At 36.7% G+C, this 22066-nt stretch overlaps 1 protein-coding gene across 1 annotated transcript in view; it reads left to right on the top strand.

Annotated features, from left to right (window-relative positions):
* SNX7 (sorting nexin 7) overlaps nucleotides 1-22066 on the top strand; it is a 726766-nt gene that overhangs the window by 216105 nt on the left and 488595 nt on the right. The gene's annotated exons all lie outside the window — the stretch shown is intronic.

The raw sequence follows: 22066 nt of genomic DNA, 5'->3' as shown, positions 1-22066 counted from the left end.
AATTCTGCAAAAAGAAAAATATTAACTTACTTTGTTCCTCATAATAACTATTATCCTTTTCAATTGATTTTGAGTTTACTCATGCACAGCTTTTGCTTTGAGGAAACTGGAAGCACCATGAACATAGGAATTATGTCCATGTCGTTCACCCCTGCCAAACTATGTCCACTACAGGTCCTAGTACATAGTAACACATCCCAAAATAAAAATACAAGTAAGTGAGTAGAAAGCTTCAGTACAAAACTTTTTCAAACAGTGTCTGTGCCACCTATTAGCTTCGAGATTCTGGAAAGTTACTTACTTTCTGAGCCTCATGTCTCTCATCTGTAAAATGGAGACATATGAACTAGCCTGCTGTTGTAAGGATTAAATAAAAATAATGTATAGAACATATGTCCTAGTGCAGCCACATAGTATGTGTTCAATAAATGTTTGCTATTTGTAGGATCTGTTTGGATAAGTCAAATGGAAAGGAAGGGAAAGAGATTTACAAAGTATTTATGTTAGCAAGGACTTTTCAGGAACAGACAGTTGACTCAGAGTTTGGATTCTGACTTGTTCCTTTTATACTAGTGACTCTTCAGTGGACTATTCATCAGACATAAATTACCTCAGACCTTAGTCAGAGTAGGGGGCTCCGTAGCGATGGGGATCAATAGATGGGGGTGGCTGGAGGCTTTAGTCCTGGGCTGATTTAATGGGCCTTGGAAAGAGCTGTATTAAAAGCTTTTAGGGGAAAGCTCCCCGTTGCTGCTTTTTGTACTGTGTCTAGTACCTTAATGAATGCTGCTATAAAGAGTGTTTTATCTCTGCGTTATGAGCCCAGGTTTGACTGTTTGTGCTCTCAGAAGGATGTTAGCTGTCTTGGGATAAGATTTTATGAAGGGAAGAAGAACTCATAGGAAAATAGGATTCTTATGATGAGTACAAATATGAAGAAATTAACAGCAATCTCTGGTATTAAATCCCCCAATCAGAGATTTTGGATTGATTAAAAATATACACCATTCAGACCACAGAATCTCATATCAGATTTCTGATAGTATAATTATCTTTATATTATTGTAACATTTTAGTCTGAAGTATGGATTTGTTCTCTAGGATACTAAAAAGAACTTTGGGATAACAACATAAAATCCTAGTAAAGTTCCGTGTTTTCTTCAAAGTCACTCATACCTTAAATCCCAAAGCTTACCCTTTACAATTATCCAAGTGTAATATTGTGGAATATTGATTTGATTTTTTAAAATATGAGAACAATATTGTACCTAACATATGTGAATGTAACTTGCCTAACTTCCAGAGTGGAGTGTTATTCTGAAGTAGCAGAGCAGAGGGCAATTCCTTTATATGTATCTAAACGTTCTCCTGTCACATATACAGCACACAGTTCGTTTCATAAGGATTTTTCTGTCTTGTTTTAGATATATTTTTCTAGGTTGCTTTTATGACTATATATGGAGCCAGCACTTTAGCAGAGATCGTTTAGATTCCCCTTATGATACCCTCTTATGATGGAGATTAGAAAGGCTAGGAAAGGAACTATGGTATTGAATGCACTGAAAATATTCCCATTCTTTTCTCTCTTATGAGTTGTTTCAAAAAGCATAAACTGAAGAGCCATTAGCAGAAACAACACAGCTAAATTCTTTGGTTGAAATTGATTATAGCGGGATAGCTTATGAAGATATTATGCATACATGGAGATTCTACTTAACTTCATTCAAATATTTTATTTCTATTTGGTCTTATTAATCGCCTATACAAATGTAAACCTTATGCATGTGGTTATTTAAGAAGTTCAAAACATTATTTATTTGTCAATTTTGGAAATATTTGATCCACTTTTTAGAATGTTACTACAGTCGTGCATTTTAATACAGTGATTAATTTCATTTTGTTTTTTAAATTATCACTATCCTATACAAAGTTGATTACAACATCATTATTTTAAACTTTTATTTACTCATTAATTTTATTTGACTAAATTGTATATACTTTTATTAAGAACTTACTATGAACTCTGATTAAGACCATAAAAATGACTAAAGCAATGTCTGCTTTTGATAACTCACAGTATGTGTGTTGAGGGAAAGGTCATTGAAATAAAAGAGAATATTATCAAAGACTGATAAGAAGTTTGTAAAACTTCAAACTAGTTTACTGGACAGACTGGGTATGTGCTTTAAAAAATGCCATTTTTCATTTCTATTTTCTGGTTATGAGTTCATATATTCATTTAAGGAACTCACAGTTAGTATTTTGTGTTCAGTTCAGTTGCTCAGTCATGTTCAACTCTTTGTGACCCCATGAACCGCAGCACGCCAGGCCTCCCTGTCCAACCCAACTCCTGGAGTTTACCCAAACTCATGTCCATTGAGTCAGTGATGCCATTCAACCATCTCATCCTCTGCCGTTCCCATTCCTCTTGCCCTCAATCTTTTCCAGCATCAAGGTCTTTTCAAATGAGTCAGCTCTTCGCATCAGGTGAACAAAGTATTGGAGTTTCAGCTTCATCAGTCCTTCCAGTGAACACCCAGGACTGATCTTTAGGATGGACTGGTTGGATCTCCTTGCAGTCTATGGGACTCTTAAGAGGCTTCTCCAACTCCACAGTTCAAAAGCATCAATTCTTCGGCACTCAGCTTTCTTTATAGTCTACCTCTCACATCCACACATGATTACCGGAAAAACCATAGCCTTGACTAGATGGACCTTTGTTGGCAAAGTAATATCTCTGCTTTTTAATATACTGTCTTAGATTGGTCATAATTTTCCTTCCGAGGAGTAAGCGTCTTTTAATTTCATGGCTGTAATCACCATCTGCAGTGATTTTGGAGCCCAGAAAAATAAAGTCAGCCACTGTTTCCCCATCTATCTGCCATGAAGTGATGGGACCAGATGCCATGATCTTAGTTTTCTGAATGTTGAGCTTTAAGCCAACTTTTTCACTCTCCTGTTTCACTTTCATCAAGAGGCTCTTTAGTTCTTCTTCACTTTCTGCCATAAGAGTTGTGTCATCTGCATATCTGAGGTTATTGATATTTCTGCCGGCAATCTTGATCCCAGCTTGTGCTTCTTCCAGCCCAGTGTTTCTCATGACGTACTCTGCATATAAGTTAAATAAGCAGGGTGACAATATACAGCTGACATACTCCTTGCCCAATTTGGAACCAGTCTGTTGTTCCATGTCCAGTTCTAACTGTTGCTTCCTGACCTGCATACAGGTTTCTCAAGAGGCAGGTCAGGTGGTCTGGTATTCCCATCTCTTTCAGAATTTTCCACAGTTTATTGTGATCCACACAGTCAAAGGCTTTGGCATAGTCAATAAAGCAGAAGTAGGTGTTTTCCTGGAACTCTCTTGCTTTTGGTGATCCAGTGGATGTTGGCAATTTGACCTTTGGTTCCTCTGCCTTTTCTAAAGCCAGCTTGAACATCTGGAAGTCCATGATTCACGTATTGCTAAAGCCTGGCTTGGAGAATTTTGAGCATTACTTTACTAGTGTATGAGATGAGTGCAGTTGTGTGGTAGTTGAGGATTCTTTGGGATTGCCTTTCTTTGAGATTGGAATGAAAACTGACCTTTTCCAATCCTGTGGTCACTGCTGAGTGTTCCAAATTTGTTGGCATATTGAGTACAGCACTTTCACAGCATCATCTTTCAGGCTTTGAAACAGCTCAACTGGAATTCCATCACCTCCACTAGCTTTGTTCATAGTGATGCTTCTTAAGGCCCACTTGATTTCACATTCCAGGATGTCTGGCTCTAGGTGAGTGATCACACCATCGTGATTATCTGGGTCGTGAGGATCTTTTTTGTACAGTTCTGTGTATTCTTGCCACCTCTTCTAAATATCTTCTGCTTCTGTTATGTCCGTACCACTTCTCTCCTTTATTGTGCCCATCTTATCTTTGTGTGAAATGTTCCCTTTGTATCTCTGATTTTCTTGAAGAGATCTCTAGTCTTTCCCATTCTAATATTTTCCTCCATTTCTTTGCATTGATCACTGAGGAAGGCTTTCTTATCTCTCCTTGCTATTCTTTGGAACTCTGCATTCAAATGGGTATATCGTTCCTTTTCTCCTTTGCTTTTTACTTCTCTTCTTTTCACAGCTATTTGTAAGGCCTCCTCAGACAGCCATTTTGCTTTTCTGCATTCCTTTTTTTTGGGGATGGTCTTGATTCCTGTCTCCTATACAGTGTCACAAACCTTCATTCATAGTTCATCAGGCACTCGGTCTGTCAGATCTAGTCCCTTAAATCTATTTCTCACTTCCACTGTATAATCTTAAGGGATTTGATTTAGGTCATACCTGAATGGTCCAGTGGTTTTCCCCACTTTCTTCAATTTAAGTCTGAATTTGGCAATAAGGAGTTCATGATCTGAGCCACAGTCAGCTCCCGGTCGTGCTTTTGCTGACTCTATAGAGCTTCTCCATCTTTGACTGCAAAGAATACAATCAGTCTGATTTCGGTGTTGGCCATCTGGTGATGTCCATGTGTAGAGTCTTCTCTTGTGTTTTCGGAAGAATGTATTTGCTATGACCAGGGCATCCTCTTGGCAAAACTCCATTAGCCTTTGCCCTGCTTCATTCTGTACTCCAAGGCCAAATTTGCCCATTACTCCAGGTATTTCTTGACTTCCTACTTTTGCATACCAGTCCCCTATAATGATAATGACATCCTTTTTGGGTGTTAGTTCTAAAAGGTCTTGTATTTATGTATAACCCATATTTTTTCACATAAAATTATATCTATAAATGTTTTACATATTTGGTTCTATACAGCTTAGTCCCTGCCTTTTTTTTTTCACTTAACTGCTCTACTATATTTCCCCATGTCTATATTTCTTTTGCTATGATTTCATTTTTAATAACCATCCATCCCTCTGTTATTCAGATATAACAATTATTTAGAGTCCTCCATAATTTATTTGGCCAGTTCTTTATAATTATTTATTTAAAGATTTTTTAATACTATCATAAGTAATATTCCAATGAAAATTTTATAGATTAATCTGATTACTTCCTTAAGAAAAGAATACTGGGAATAGAAATACTTAAAGAGTTGGTTATAGGTATGTTCATACTTTGTGTATTCCATGTATATAGTCAGATCTTCTTCAGAAACTGTGCAGTATATAAGGATGCCCAGATTCTTTACACGTTACCATTGTTCTTAGTCTTTTTTATTTTTGATGAATAAACAAATAGCATTTTATTTTGTCTTTACTTGGTTAAGAATGAAATCTAGTTTTCCATTTTTATCAATAACTTGTACTATTCATTACTGAGTTATCAATAGTGCTATTTACATATGTCCTTGTTTAATTTGTAAGGTCTCAGACTTCTATTTGATGAAATGACTGACTATTATACTTTTGCGAACTTTCCACCATTACATTCAGAATGAAATAAGTAAATAAATGAAGTGCCTGTATCTATGAAGCATGCAAGATATGGAAGTCGCACACACCAGAAGCACAGAGGTAGGTGAGAGGCAGAGCAAGGTCGTGCCAGCTGATGATAGTGTAGAGACATGTGATGGAGATGGTGTGCATACTCAGTCACTTCAGTTGTGTCCAGCTGTTTGCAACCCCATGGACTGGTCCGCCAGGCTCCTCTGTCCATGGGATTCTCCAGGCAAGAATACCGAAGTGGGTTGCCATGCAACCTCCAGGGTGTGTTCCTGACCCAGGGATCAAACCCACATCTCTTGCAACTCCTGCATTCCAGGTAGACTCTTTACCCACTGAATCACCTGTAAAGCCTGGAAATGGTGTTAAAAATACTGTATTGCTACTCAGCTTGACTTTCAACTCCCATGGAAAGGCTGGCTGTAAATAATTATAATTGAACTAGCCACTCTTTGACTCTGGATGGCACAAAACCTCTTCAGTGAGAACTCAACGTCCAAGCTGTGTGTGTCTGATTAATTGGAGTCCAAGTTTACACTATTCATGTATTCCAAGAAACACCATACTGAAAAATAAACATGGAAATTAGTCTCTGGTCATTGAAACATCTCTGCTGTTTATTGGAAACAAATGCAAAGCTCTCTGGAGAGATACTTCAAAAACCAAAATGCTTGGATTTCCAATAATAATGTCATGCTTTGTAGGAAATAAGCTAAAATAAAAAAATTACAAAACACAAGATGAAAAATATTCATGATGAATAAGATTTAGTCAAACAAGAGAATTAACTAATCTGCAAAACTTGAGAAAAGAGATTAATGCTATTAAAGAGACTATATAGAATGAATAGGTATATTTAAAATTAATAATGTAAAAAATGTTATAGAAAACAAAAGAACAGGAGACTGATTTAAAACAAATGCAGTCTTGAAAAGGTACCAAATACAAATTCTAAAAATAGAAGAACATTGTCATTGAAATTTAAAACAACGATTTAAGAAGCAAATTAGACATCCCAAAAGTATGAGAAAAAAAGTGAATTAGAAGGGAAATTTGGGGGGAAGAACATGATATACCACTGTTGTTATTCAGTCATTTCAGAGTCTTTGCAGCCCCATGGACTGTAACACACCAGGCTCCTCTGTCCTCCACCATTTCCTGGATTTTGCTCATATTCATGTTTATTGAGTCAGTGCTGCTATCTGACCATCTCATCCTCTGCCGGCCCTTCTCCTTTTGCCTTCAGTCTTTACAGCATCAGGGTCTATTTCAATGAGTTGATTGACTGTTCACATGAGGTGACCAAAGTCTTGGAGCTTCGGCTTCAGCAACAGGGGAAATATAGAAAAGCAGGGAGTATGAAACAGTACTTTCAATGTGTGTTAATAAGTCTCCAGAGGAAGTGAAAAGAATGGCTCAGAAATTTCCAGAATTGACAAACTCAATATCTCTAGGCCTACCATGCACAATTTACAGGAGTAACAATAATAATACTAAAGTAGTAACTCATACCCAGATATCAAAAGTGAATAATATCAAAGAAAAAATTTTTATAACATTCAAAGAAATGTAAATTAATTACAAAGGCCCAATTATTAGACTAAATATAGAGCTTCAGCCTCAACCACAGAAGATGGAAAATAATGGTGTTACAATTTTGAAGTGTTAAATTGTAAAAAAAAAGAAAGAAACTCTCAACATAGAAGCATAAATTGAATAATTATCCTTTAAGAATAAACTCAAACTTTCTCAACACTGCAGTAATAAAGAGAAATATAAATAAATATATAAGTATTTGTAATGGGAGTGGAAATCTTTGTTAAATTACTAGCTTCTTTTTACATTGATGTCTACATTTGATCTTAAATATATATATATTAATGAGAAATTAATATTCAATTCCCAGTTTATGAAGATGCTTTCAATCAGACAGGAATAAATAATTTAAAATTTCTGTTTGTCACTTGCATTTTCTGATTTTAATTTTTAAGATATGACCAATCAGTCAACTCTGCTTTACTCCCCAAAATCTCTGCTTAAACTTGAAATGCTTTATTTTCTCTGTTCTTTAACAAACCAGATGTTATAAATGGGTGTGCTTTCTCAGTGCTCAAACTGTTCAAGTTCATCAGCTTGAGAAATATCTATTGTTTTTGATGAACATTCTTATTAACTCCTTTAACTATCTGGTGCAAAAAAATAATGTCCTGTATTTAAATTTTAAAACCCAATGCTTTAGAGAAATCAATATTTTAGCAACTTTTTGTTAATATTTATTATATGCTATATACTATACTGCTTCCCAGGTGGTGCTAGTGGTAAAGAACCCACCTGCCTTTGCAGGAGAGGTTGGAGACATGGGTTCGATCCCTGAGTTGGGAAGATTCCCTGGAGGAGGGCATGGCACCTGATATTCCAGTATTCTTGCTTGGCAAATCCTATGGACAGAGGAGACTGCCTGGCTATAATCCATAGAGTCTCAAGGAGTCAGACACGATTGAAGCGACCTGGCACACACCTACCACACAGGAACTATGAAGAGCTCACTCATAAAACATTAAATTGTGAAATGGTAATGAAAATTTTCAGGCTTACCTCTGCATTATTATAAAAAATAGTCAGGATAAAAAAATACATCAGATCATTTGCAGTGAATTGGACTGAAAATATGCTTAGCTTTCTGGAAAAAAAAGTTCCCTTTGTGTATCACACTTTGATTATAAAGATCTTGTTCTTTATACACAGAAAAACAGTGGTGATAATAGTTCCAAATATGGCATTAAATGTTTATTATTTTCTAGAAGAAAAAGAATCGGAGAGGGCAATGGCACCCCACTCCAGTTCTCTTGCCTGGAAAATCCCATGGACGGAGGAGCCTGGTAGGCTGCAGTCCATGGGGTCGCTATGAGTCGAACACGATTGAGTGACTTCACTTTCACTTTTCACTTTCATGCATTGGAGGAGGAAATGGCAACCCACTCCAGTGTTCTTGCCTGGAAATCCCAGGGACGGGGGAGACTGGTGGGCTGCCGTCTATGGGGTCACACAGAGTCGGACACGACTGAAGTGACTTAGCAGCAGCAGCAGCACAAAAAGAATAGAACATGAAAATTTTATGTAGTGAATTACATATATCCTACTATGAAGTCAGTCCCCTCATTTGTAAATGTGTCATTGCTGCTTTTCTGTACAATAATGCTTGCCTGACTTTGGTTGGTTGATTCACTTATAGTCCCAGAGGACTGAGAACTGTGATAGACAGTATTCAGTAGCATGATCAGGATATCTCCTCTCTCACAGACATGTACAAATAGCTCCTTATTAAAGTATACATTTCCAAGTAAGATATTGAATTAGAATAATAGAATTGTAGAATTATAAGCCATACTAATGGTCATCATATCCAACTCCTTCATTTTGAAGATGTGGAAACTGAGGTTCAAAGAGGTTAAGTAATATCCCTGGGGTGAAACAGATACATAGACACTTCCCCAGAACCAAAATATCCCTGAGTGCCTGTCCAGAACTGCTTCTACCGTACCACACTGCAGGCCTGTGGAAGCAGGTTGTTAGATTTTAGAATTTAAATTATGACTTGGAAAAGAGGAAAATAAATTTATTTATTGTTTTAGTTTTCTAAGTCCCCTTATCTAACATATTCCATTTTGGTGAAAGCTACATAAAGGAAGGTTAGGTAAGTTACTAAAGAGCATCTCACTTTGTAAAGTGAGAAAATCTCAGACTTGAATCTGTTAAAAGTCCCCATTTTACAGATACTTCAAATTTATATTAAAAGTTTGGAAAGATAGAGAGTGATTAAAAAGGAGGGAAGGAAGGAAGGGAGGGAGGGTAGAAAGAAGAGAAAATGTAACATTGGAGGTGTAATCAGGAAACAAATATAGTACCTCACACCTAGAAATTATGAGAAATTTACCTACTGTAAGGGGGACTGTATCAGACTATGTTTACCTTAAAATCCATATTTAAATCATTTTGAATTTTTTTTTAATTTTTACTGGTATTTTTTTATTGTGTTCTCTTTTATTCAGTTCAGTTCAGTTCAGTCGCTCAGTCGTGTCCGACTCTCTGCGACCCCATGAATCGCAGCACGCCAGACCTCCCTGTCCATCACCAACTCCTGGAGTTTACTCAAACTCATGTCCATTGAGTTGGTGATGCCATCCAGCCATCTCATCCTCTGTTGTCCCCTTCTCCTCCTGCCCTAATCCCTCCCAGCACCAGGGTCTTTTCCAATGAGTCAACTCTTCGCATGAGGTGGCCAGTGTTGGAGTTTCAGCTTCAGCATCAGTCCTTCCAATGAACACCCAGGACTGATCTTCAGGATGGACTGGTTGGATCTCCTTGCAGTCCAAGGGACTCTCAAGAGTCTTCTCCAACACCATAGTTCAAAAGCATCAATTTTTCGGCACTCAGTTTTCTTCACAATCCAACTCTCACATCCATACATGACCACTGAAAAAATCATGGCCTTGACCAGACGGACCTTTGTTGGCAAAATAATGTCTCTGCTTTTTAATATGCTATCTAGATTGGTCATAACTTTCCTTCCAAGGAGTAAGCATCTTTTAATTTCATGGCTGCAATCACCATCTGCAGTGATTTTGGAGCCCCCAAAAATAAAGTCTCTTTTATTAGGGGCCATGAATTTATTAAATATCTTCATTCTCCTAATACTCACCTAAGTATTTTCTTACTCTCAATTTCCTATTGTTTGGGCAAATTTTTTTCCAGTTGATAATTTTTAAATTTTGTATACATTTTATTTGTCCTGACCTTGGCCACTTATTTCAAAAGTATTAATGAATTATTAAAGTATTAGGGATTTTAAAAGAAACCTACCAGCATTTATTTATGTAAATGAATCTTGAGTGTTCATTTTTGGTGAGTGGTCCGTTATGAATCCTTGTTATACTCTTTGCTTATGCACAGATTTTTGTAATCGCTTCAAAGGCAAAAACATTCCTTCCTATTTTTATGATGAATTTTGTAACAGACATTGCTAGATTTCCTTCTATAAATTCCTTTCTTTTATTTTCTATAGAATCTTAACTGGAGAAATATCATCTGGAAGGTTCTGGGATTCCCCTTATGTCGAGTAAATCTGTAAAGGGAGCTTCATGAGGGCAGATATTTTTATCTGTTTTCTTTATTGTTGTATGATCAGAACCTGGAATGAATTCTAACACATGCATGAGTGCATGCTACATCGTTTCAGTCCTGTCTGACTCTTTGTGACCCCATGAACTGTTGCCCACAAGGCTCCTTTGTTGTGGGATTCTCCAGGCAAGAATACTGGCATGGTTTGCCATTTCCTCCTCCAGGAGATCTTTCCAACCCAGAAATCGAACCCGAGTCTCTTATGTCTCTTGTGTTGGCAGGCAGATTCTTTACGACTAGTGCCACCTGGAAAGCCCCACATATACTGGATGCTTAAGAAATTGTTTGATGAAATAATGAAAAAGAACATGTGCATGAATATTTGCCCCTCCTTGCTTCCTTTCGTTATCCTCATGCATGGAACATGAATGTGATGCTAAAGTCCATCCTGAACCATGGATACTTGATGACAGGATGGAAAGATGAAAGAAGCATGGCTCTTAGAGCTACAGAATGGCTCTGAATGGCCTCCTTCCAATTTTAGATGAGAGAGAAATAGTTTTCTCTTCTCAAGAGATTAAGGTCATTGTTAGTTGGAAATTTCTGTTATAGGTGAACCTTGTACATATCAATAAAACTTTACTTTTTAAAAAACAGTGGAAAGTAATCAGCCAAATTTGGTGGAAGATTGCTGTGAACCTGAGGTAAAGAGTTGATTTTTTGTCAGAAATAAGTTTGATAAATACTTAATAAACCTTGTCAGTTTTATATTTTCAAAATTAAAGTTGATGGATAGAAGCCCTAATCAGGACATAATCTTTTATCTATAATGAGGAACTATTTATTGAAACTGAAGTAAAAAAAAACTTTAGGAAGAATAACATAGAAAGAAGTTAATATGTCATGTTCAGCCCTGTATTTTGATGTTTAAATAGTGTTGGTGGCGGGGCGGTGGGGGAGGGGGGCGGTGGGGGGAGCTTCCCAGGTGACGCTAGTGGAACCTGCAGGAGACATAGAGATGTGTGTTCAATCCCTGGGTTGGGAAGACCCCCTGGAGGAGCACAGGGCAGCTCTCTCCAGTATTCTTGCCTGGAAAATCCCATGGACAGAGGAGCCTCACAGTCTGCGGCCTATGGGATCACAAAGAGTTGGACACGATTGAAGTAACTTAGCAGCAGCAGCAGCTGTGTGTATGTGTACATTTTAGTTGTGTAAACCTCAAACAATTCTCCATATTCAAATAGAGTAAATTATACTTTTATCTATATGCATTATATATTTGTAACCAAATAGCTACATATTGTGGGCTTCCCTTGTGGCTCAGCTGGTAAAGAATCCTGCTACAATGTGGGAGACCTGGGTTCAATCCCTGGGTTGGGAAGATTTCCCTAGAGAAGGGAAAGGCTACCCACTGCAGTATTCTGGCCTGGAGAATTCTGTGGACTGTATGGCCCCTAGGGTCACAAAGAGTTGGCCACGACTGGGCAACTTTCACTTTTACTTTCAGCTACATATTGTAGCTCTATTTGCAAAAAAATTTAGTAAGGTGTACTCATAATATTCAAGTAACAACCTTAAAGTCGTTCAGGTGGTAAGAGGCAAATTCAAATCTTGACCTATGACTCCATAGCTGTGTTCTTTCTTTTCATTCATGCTAAGATTTTATGATAACCAGTGAAGGGAAAACATCTACTCTATCCAAGATGTATAATTGTATAATTCCAAAATATTTCATTGATAACATAAGGACATTATAATTTTAATGGTGAAGCAGTTCATATAAGATAAAGGCCATTTACATTATCAGGCCTAAACCCATTTTATCAATGGCTGTCAGATTCCAGAATGAGTATATGAATGAACGAATAACTTTCCAGTGAGTAGTTCACTGAGAACCAGCATGGATTAACTAAAGAAGTGAAAACAATTTATGTTAGACTTAACCAATTTCTATTGACTACAATGACCAAATTTGTATATAGAAGAATTTTGTAGATATGTAGTATCTGGATTTCAATAAGTCACCTGGTCAAGTTTGTGGAAAAGAATGAGTGATAACAATGGAATAATAATGTAAAATGAATGGGGTTTATAGTAAGTATAGTAAGTGGACTATACCAAAATAATTGATTAACAGGTTGATGCAGCTCAGAACCAATACCACTGCTTTGTAGTCACCTCCTGTGTGCATGTCCACATTGTCCCAGTGAGTAGAGAAAATAAGCTACCTTAGACAAATGATGTTACAAGCTTCATAATGTGAGTTCAAGGCATAGATAGAGGTGATTTTGCCATCTAAGTAATTTTGTATTTTCAACCTTAATGTGGTGAATAAAAAATCTTTTATAGCAAGTATCTTGTGAAATACAACTTGCATTAAGAGGAAGTAACATTTTGTTAAAATTTATTGGATGGTAAAATTGTCCAAAAGAACTCTGAAATCCTTTCCTCCTTGTCCATGTCATTCTTTTCAAAGGTACAGATAGTGTTATCTCTGACCTTGAGCACGGGTGACTTGATACTGTGGGTACAATTTGCCTCTTGAAGGTCTAGCTAAGGAAACAGGTGCACAGGTTGGAAATCACATGAGCTTTTCCTAATTGCTAAAGCTGGTGGATAGCTTATTTCTGTAGGTGCTGGAAGAGGGTTGGACCATTGCAGACTGATCAGTCTTGCTCAATCTGCTACTTAGTGACAATCAGAGCAAGACCAGAGACCTTGAATATTTCCAGCATTATATAGCACAGAACAGACAGTTGTCATAATATTTCCAGCTGTCACTGAGAGACTAAGCCAGATTTAGGAATAAATGATCATAATCATTATAGTCATATTTATTCCAGCCCCTTCATTATTAGTTCTGGATATGGCATGTTTATCTCTTAAATTAAGAATGATTTGTTCCCAAGTAGTGCCTATCACTTGAGAATTTCAACGTGCTTTATGAGCTTTGGGCTGAGTTTACATCTAGCCTGGAACTTCTGCCAGCACTCTTCGGATTCCCTCTGGAGCTCTTCTGCGTGTGCTGCTATTTCCTTAATGGCACTTCTCACTCAGATCATCTCTGTTGGGATGACAAAGAATTCTGCTGAGGTTTGAAGGAAAATGTGAATTTGAATTTGGAGCACTAGCTCTTTAATCCTTTCAGCTCTCTTTGAAGTAAAGAAGTGATGACAATTATTGCATCCATTTTCTAGACTGGATTTCAGTGTGTTGCCATTGAAACCATCTCTGCAGAGGTGACTTACAGGCCTTCGGCTGTCCTCCGCCATATGCTGCCTCCCTGATATAAATTAAAGTGGGAAGAGAACAGAGAGATTTGGATCCCAGAGCTTGTTTCTATAAAATTAAGTAACATTTGATTTTCACGCATTTAAAATGGATGACTTAGTTTCTTCTTTGTAAGATTTAGGCACCACACAAAATAGTTTGAAAATAGTTTGAACTCTATCCATTTAACCTATTACTGATGGGTTGCTATATACAAGTGTGTGTATATATATATATATATATATATATAAAATTCATTTTGACCCTCTTTTTTCACTTCTGAGCAAATTTGTATATTGTACCTCTACTTTATACTCAGATCAATATTAAATTATTATTTCATAGCCATAATCTTCAAGAAGCATTGTTGAAACAACAGCATGCAACATACTGTTTTAAGGGCTGCACTGGGTGAGTAAGGGGAGGCAAAAGTGATTCGTTTGTGTATTTTGGAAGCCAAGGTATCCTGTAAACTAATGCTTTATATGCCGTCTCACAAAATGGATCATAAATAAGTTGAGGTTTATATTTCACATACTTTTTTAATCTTTGAAAAAGTTTCAAATATAGCTTCCCAACATAAACACACACATACACACACACAGACACATGGGAAAAAAACATTCTTGGAACTCTATAGAGATAATCAGCACCAAAATCCTGACATTTTTCCCACTTTTTTCTTGTGTTAAAAACATACCACTTCTGTCAGTTATTGCTAGATATTTTCTCAAATGCAGACTTATCCTTCTACCAAAGTGGAAATGCCATTAAAAAAAACTTTAAAGTAGTTTTTCAAAAATCAGTATGATGGATTTTTAAATGTTTGTTCATCAATAATATCCCATCACTAAGACTACACTGAAAAAGCATAAAATTCTATTTGTTGGGACTGCCGGATGCTATAATGTCCCAGTGGCTAATTGCTCTGTAAAACCCAGAGACAGTATTCCTTACACACCATATTTTCAGGATGCCGAATTTGATTAATTGATGCTGGATGGTTGGCTATCATAAAGCATGACATTTAGTCCAGACAGATGAAAACTGGTTGAAAAAAAAACTGTGTTCAAAAGCATTGAAAAACAAGAACATGAAGGGTCAAAGGGCAACGGGAAAAAAGCTATTTGACAGTTAGCTCATATTTACCTTATAAATTTTTTAATAATAGCTGATGCTTTTTAATCTCTGACTGTCTTACACTACAAAGTGTAAGTCAATGTATAAGCTAATTGCAGAAAGCAAAAGTGGTATTTAATGCACTGGACACTTTCACAAAGTATTGTATCTCTAATTAGTGTTTGTAACTGATGTGACAGCAGTTTATAGAGCACCAAAATAGTTCCTAATTTGTCAAGTGGGTCTGAAGCTTATGGCAGCTTTCTGATCATCTCCCTTGCCGCAGGACCTGAAAGCACCTTCAAAAAGCTTTCTCTCATTGATCTTTAGTCAGATGCTGACCGAAAAGCAGACAGCCCTGCCAGAAAGAAGATAGATAGGTGCTGCACTGGCATGAAAAACACCGCACCCTTAATGAAAAAGGTTCCTGCTTATAACTCATGTGTGTGTACAAACACATCCACACAGGGGGTTTCAGTGAGGATAGCAGTCCTGGAAATTAAGGGGAATGCATTTGCTATTTATTTTTTCATTCTTTTCACATACAGTTGCCCATCATGAATGTCTAGAATGCACTAAGCAGGCTATTTGTTAGTTCCTCCTTAGTTTCTTTTTTGTGGCTCTCTAAGGTGGAATGTTTTAATGATTAGCTTATAATTTTTAGAGAGTTGGTGAGCTAATGCAGGCACAGAAGATAAATACCAAATTTGTGGTGTTGTTCTAAGCATAAACAAAGGGTTGTTTGATATAAATTTTGAATTTATAAGAACATATATACTACAAATTAAAATCTCATCTGTGTTTTGTGGCAATCCCCCTGCTGTCTTTCTGATGCTAATGGATGATGTTCCCATAATAGAATATCAATGATATATTTGTATTTTAGAATGGCTTATGTAATAGGAAAAATATCCAAGAAAGTTACTCAGTATGCATTTGTCAGCTACTTTTTAATTTGTCAGGTTAACAGAATGTATTACTAAAGATAACATGATGATTATCCCACCCACATCACATCTCGGCATCAGAGTCCTGGGCACTACACCAGGGAAATCATTAGGCAGCTTGAAAAGGGCACCCTTCCACATTGATAGGGACCAGTTCATTGAAAAATGCAGTCACCTCATCCTTAGGGACGGAATGTGTTATGTATAGCAAGCTCAGCCACCAAATTTTGCTGCTTACTAACCTTGGTGCTCAAGGTTTATTTCTTATAAACAAATTCTGAGAATTACAAGCTGCTTTTCTCTGTTAACTCCCAATCATTTCCAAGTGAATTGTAGTTTGAGATAAATTATGGGGGAAGACGATGTACAATTTAGCTAACTATAACTGCAGAAATTCAAATTCAACATGACAGAAATCACAATCTCTCTTCTATTCCCCATTTTTATTATCTTCCTATGTCTCATATATTGGGAGAGGGTCCATCCTAGCTAGCGTATTAAAAACCAGACACACCACTTTGCTGACAAAGGTCTGTATAGTCAGAGCTATGGTTTTTCCAGTAGTCAGGTACAGATGTGAGAGTTGGAACATGAAGAAGTCTGAGCACTGAAGAACTGATGCTTTTGAATTGTGGTGCTGCAGAAGACTTTTGAGAGTCACTTGGATTGCAAGGAGATCAAACCAGTCTCAAGTGAACCAGTCAATCCTAAAGAAAATCAACCCTGAATATTCATCAGAAGTACTGATGCTGAGACTGAAGCTCCAGTACTTTGGCCACCTGATATGAAGAGCCAACTCATTGGAAAAGACCCTGATTCTGGGAAAGATTGAGAACAGGAGGAGAAGGGGGTGATAGAGGATGAGATGATTGGATGGCATCATCAAGTCAATGGCCATGAGTCTGAGCAAACTCTGGGAAATGGTAAAAGACAGGGAAGACAAGCTATAGCCTAGGGGGTGGCAAAGAGTTGGATATGACTTAACAATTGAACAACAGCCATCCTCTTACAAAACCTGGGAGCATTCTTTGGCTTGTATTTTCCTCACCTATATTCTTCTTCTCAAGTCATAACCAATCCTTCTCCAAGTTTTAGATTTATCAGTTAATAATTCTCAAATCTGTCTACTATTCTCCATTGACACCAGTTTAATTTACCATCTTCTGTAAACTGATGTTGCAAGAACCTTTTAGTGAGTCACTTAATCTACTCTACTCCCACCAATGTATTCTTGCATAAAAGGTTTGATGCAGTGGTTTTTAAACTACTGTGGCTCAGAAGTCTTCCTTCATATTCTCAAATTTATTTAGAGTCCCCAAAACTTTTTGTTCTTGTGGGTATATACATTTATGTTTATTGTAAAAGTGAAGTGAAAGTGTTAGCAGTTCAGTTTTGTCCACCTCTTGTAACCCCATAGACTGTAGCCCACCAGGCTCCTCTGTCCATGGAATTCTCCAGGCAAGAATTCCAGAGTGGGTAGTCATTCCCTTCTCCAGGGGATCTTCCTGAACCAGGGATCAAACCCAGGTTTCCTGCATTACAGGTAATTCTTTACCATCCTAGTCACGGTAGAAGACTGATATTTATCATATTAGAAATCAAAACTGAGAGATTAAAACTTATTTACATATTAATTCATTGAAAAATAAAAGAACATTGCAATATTTTTTTGTGTGAAAAAACATTGTGTTTTCCAAAACAGGCAGTGACAAGAACAGCATCGTTTTACATTTTTGCGAATCTCTTTAAGGTCTAGATCAGTAGAAGATAGCTGGGTTCTTATTTCTGCTTCTGTATTCAATCTGTTGCAATATGCTGTTTGGTTGAAGCATATGAAAAAACTCCAGTTTCTGAGACATAAGTAGTTCGAGGTAGATCTCAGTAGTCTTTTCAGCTAGGCTTTTTTGAAATTACACTAAAATTTTTCTTTAAGGAATTTTACATTTTTTAAAATTAATTTTTATTAGAGTATATTTGCTTTACAATGTTGTGTTTTTTCTACTGTACAGCAAAGTGAATCAGCTATACATATACATGTATACCCTCTTTTGAATTTCCACAAAACATTGAATAGAGTTCCCTGAACTACATAATTTGGTTCTCATTAGTTTTCTATTTTATACATAGTAGTGTCTATGTGTCATTCTGTCTCCCAATTCACCCCATCCCCTCTTCCGCTCCTTGGTGTACATCCATTTGTTCTCTATGTCTGAGTCTATTTCTGTATTGCAAATAAGATCATCTATACCATTTTTCTAGATTCCACATATCTGTTTTATTAAATGATATCTGTCTTTCTCTTTCTGACTTAACTTCAGTCTGTATGACAGTCTCTCAATCCATCCACATCTCTGCAGATGACCCAGTTTCCTTCCTTTTTATGACTGGGTAATATTCCATGTACCACATGTTTATCCATTTCTTCTGTTGATGGCAATGGTTGCTTCCATTCCCAGCTATTGTAAGTAAGTGCTTCAGCTGAACATTGGGGTGCGTGTGTCTTTTTGACTTATGATTTTCTTTGGATGTATGCCCAGGATTGGGATTTCTGGATCATATGGTTGTCCTATTTTTAGTTTTAAAGGAACCTTCATACTGTTCTCCAGAGTGGTTGTATCAAGTTACATTCCCACTAACAGTGCAAGAGGAGTTGCCTTTTCTTCCTACCCTCTTCAGAATTTATTGTTTGTAGATTTGTAAACTCTTTTATGCATGCATGCTCAGTCACTCAGTCCTGTCCTACTCTTTGTAACCCCTTGGGCTGTAGCCCAGGCTCCTCTGTCCCTGGGATTTCCTAGGCAAGAATACTGGAGTGGGTTGACATTTCCTCCTCCAGGGGATCTTCTATATCTCCTGTGTTGACAGAAGGATTCTTTACTACTGTGCCACCTGGGAAGCCCTATTGTTTGTGGATTTTTAAATGATGGCCATTCTGATAAGTGTGAGGTCATACCTCCTGGTTTTATTTGCATTTTGCTAATAATTATTGATGTTGAGCATTTGTGTGTGTGTGTGTATTTGTTGGCCATATGTATGTTTTCTTTGGAGAAATGTCTGTTTAGGTCTTCTGCCCATTTTTTGATTGGATTGTTTATTTTTTTGATATTAAGCTACCTGAGCTGTTTGTAAATTTTGGAGATTAATTCTTTTTCAGTTGCTTCATTTGCAAATTTTTCCCCCAGTCTGAAGGTTTTCCTTCTGTCTTGTTAATGGTTTTCTTTGCTAGGAAAATTGGACAGCTACATGTAAAAGAATGAAATTAAAATATTCCCTAATACAATATACAAAAATACACTCAAAATGGATTAAAGACTGACTACAAGGCTAGACAGTATAAAACCCATAGGCAGAACACTCTTTGTTGTAAATTGCAGCAGGATCTTTTTTGACCCACCTCCTGGAATAATTAAAATAAAAACAAAAATTAACAAATGGGACCTAATTAAATTTAAAAGCTTTTGCACAGCAAGGGGGTTTTACATTTTTTAAGGGGAAGAAAGTACTTTTTTTTTTTTACTTGACTACACCAGGATATTCCTGAAAGATTAGTTGGGTTGTGGAATCCGAAAACATATCACTGAACTTTTTGTACTCTGTTACATTAAAATTCATTGGTCTTTCCAGCATTGTAAATGGATCTTTTACCCATGAGTGATTTTAAACATCATGCACTCATTTGGAAAATATTACTTCAGTGAGTTATATAGATCTTCAAATGTTGACATATTTCTTTTATTCAATATCAAAATATCACATTTGTTACTGTCACTACTACATGTATCAGAAGTCTTTAGGTATTAGGAAACTGTCAGGATCATCATGGTAGTGGATATACATTTTCCAAAATTCACTTGAAACCTCTAACTTTATCATTTTTAACAATTGGTATTTTGTTTGAAGTGACAGGTGCACTTAGTTCATTTTTGATAAAATGACTGCCATGTACCAAGTATGAATAACCAAAGTCTGTCTGTAAGTCTTTCTTTCAAGTAAAAATGGTGTTTGGTGTTTGATTAAAATATCAGCTTGTTTAGCTCACAACTCAAATAATTGCATAAATGCTTTTCTTTGAGACAACTATCCTACTTGGATATGCACCAGAAGAGTTTTACTTCTTAGTTCATACACAGAACATTTTAAACATTTGTACTCAAATGTTGATATTTATAGAAATGGTGGTTTTTATTACTCCACCAAGATATTCTTAAATGAAATTGGCTCTGCTTCCCTCCTCCCAGTAGTGCATGGGCGAATACGGTGACTGTCAGTACAGTTTGGTGCCACAGTCTTGATTCATCCTAGAAGGTACTAGCAGTTTTTCCCAGCATTCTTTTGCACAATCCATGTAAATTTTTCCCAGCATTCTTATGAACAACATTCTATGACAATATGACTTATTCCAGAATAAAGGATATTAAAAAATTAAACTCTTTGAATATATCAGAACCACTATATATATTTATTTATTTATTTATTTATTTATTTATTTATACACACACACACACACACCAGTATATCAGTACCACTGTGTTAGTGGTCAACATAAAATAAATTTTCTTCAATGACTAGCTGGTGCTGTTACCAGACACATACAAACAAAACAACAAACAGTCCCAACCTGTATGTGCATTGGTCCAGTTAAGCGTTAAAAATAACAATTCCTCAGAGGAGATGTAAACTTGGCCTTCACATTTTCAATTAAGTCATTATTTTAACAAATTATTGTATTGTTGTGTTTGGTAGTTAGAATAGGGAAAAAGAGTCCAAAATGGTGGTGGCTAAAAGACCTGGAAGGGAAAGCCCGCGAAAATCGAAGAAAGGACGGTCCGAGGACCGGAGTGAGAACCTCAGGTAAAACCAACAACACTCCTGGCCGGCCCAATTTACATAAGGCAGGCCCAGGGACAGAAACATATAAAAAGAGGGGCCAAAGCCCTTTTCTCCCCCTTTTTGCTCCCTCTCTCTCCCCCGCGCAACGGGGTGATCTTCTCTTCACGTCTCTGGATCGACGTGCCCTCATGCCTCAAAGATGGGTTTTCCTACTATTATCTAAATAAATAGAGCTGTAACACTGAGCTGTAACACTGATTTATTTAAGAGTTGTAACACGGTCCGTTCGAGACCTGAGAGCTATAACGCGGTCTGTCCTCCGAGAGCTGTGACCCGCCAAGGGGCTTTAATGTCCATCACTTCAAATCTTTGTTGTGACGAGACAAAGAACCTAGGAGCATACACTCGTGTGACAGTTGTAAACTAACAGTGCCATGTTTCCTTCTACTGCCTTTTCCTCCAACAAGTATCCAGAAATTTCTTGTCAACTCTACAAGGCTTTGTCAGTGTTTCAGTTGTCGTTTGAATGTCTCCATCCAATACAAAATATAAGGTAACCTGTAAAGTGCTTTAGTGTATTATTCATTTCTGGTCTGCAAAGTGGTGAACCATTTTTACCTTTCAAAGTTCATTTATCCTATGTGTAAAATATTCAATTCTTTTTCCTTCACATTCTGAATGGTTGGTCTCAAAATGATGCCACCATAATACTATTCTAAAAGTTCTGTTGTGCAAGATGTGGTAAGGTAAATGTTTAATATCTCTGAAGTTGAGAGAAAGGTAGCTTTTGCCATATTTTCAATTTCTTATTTACATATTTTTCATTTCCTTTGGAGTATATTCTTCTCTTCCATGAGTCAGAGAACTCTGATATGTCTGCTTCATTTTTTATGGTGTCTTTAGACATAGATGGTGCAATGGCAGGTTAGGAAAGCAGGCCCTCTAATCTCTCTTTAAAGGTCAATGATCCATCCTAAAATATAATAAAAATATATTATAAATAAACTTGATTTATTTTAGAATAAAATGGTACTTAACTAAGAAATAACATTTTTGGAAAAGATCAACAATTTAGAAACATTTTCAAAATTAAAAATGTGCTATAAAGGTGAAAGTATTTTTAGTTCTGTATGTATTTCTGCACAGTTACAAAGAAAACTTTAGGATTTCAAGCTAGTAATTTGTGGAAAGATAATGAAGTTAAAAAGTTATAGCAAGTATACTAAAAAATAACTAGTAACAGCACAGTAGAAATGCTGATATCAAACCGTTAATCTCTGAAAATGCATATATTTATACCTTAAGAAAACACAAAAAATGCACATAGCCATCAGAGAAATGACATCACAGTCTATGTAGAGTCTGA

The sequence above is a fragment of the Odocoileus virginianus genome, chromosome 5, assembly GCF_023699985.2.
Source record: "Odocoileus virginianus isolate 20LAN1187 ecotype Illinois chromosome 5, Ovbor_1.2, whole genome shotgun sequence".
Taxonomy (NCBI): domain Eukaryota; kingdom Metazoa; phylum Chordata; class Mammalia; order Artiodactyla; family Cervidae; genus Odocoileus; species Odocoileus virginianus.
Note: the sequence above shows the minus strand (reverse complement) of the source record. Positions and strands in the feature narration are given on the sequence as shown.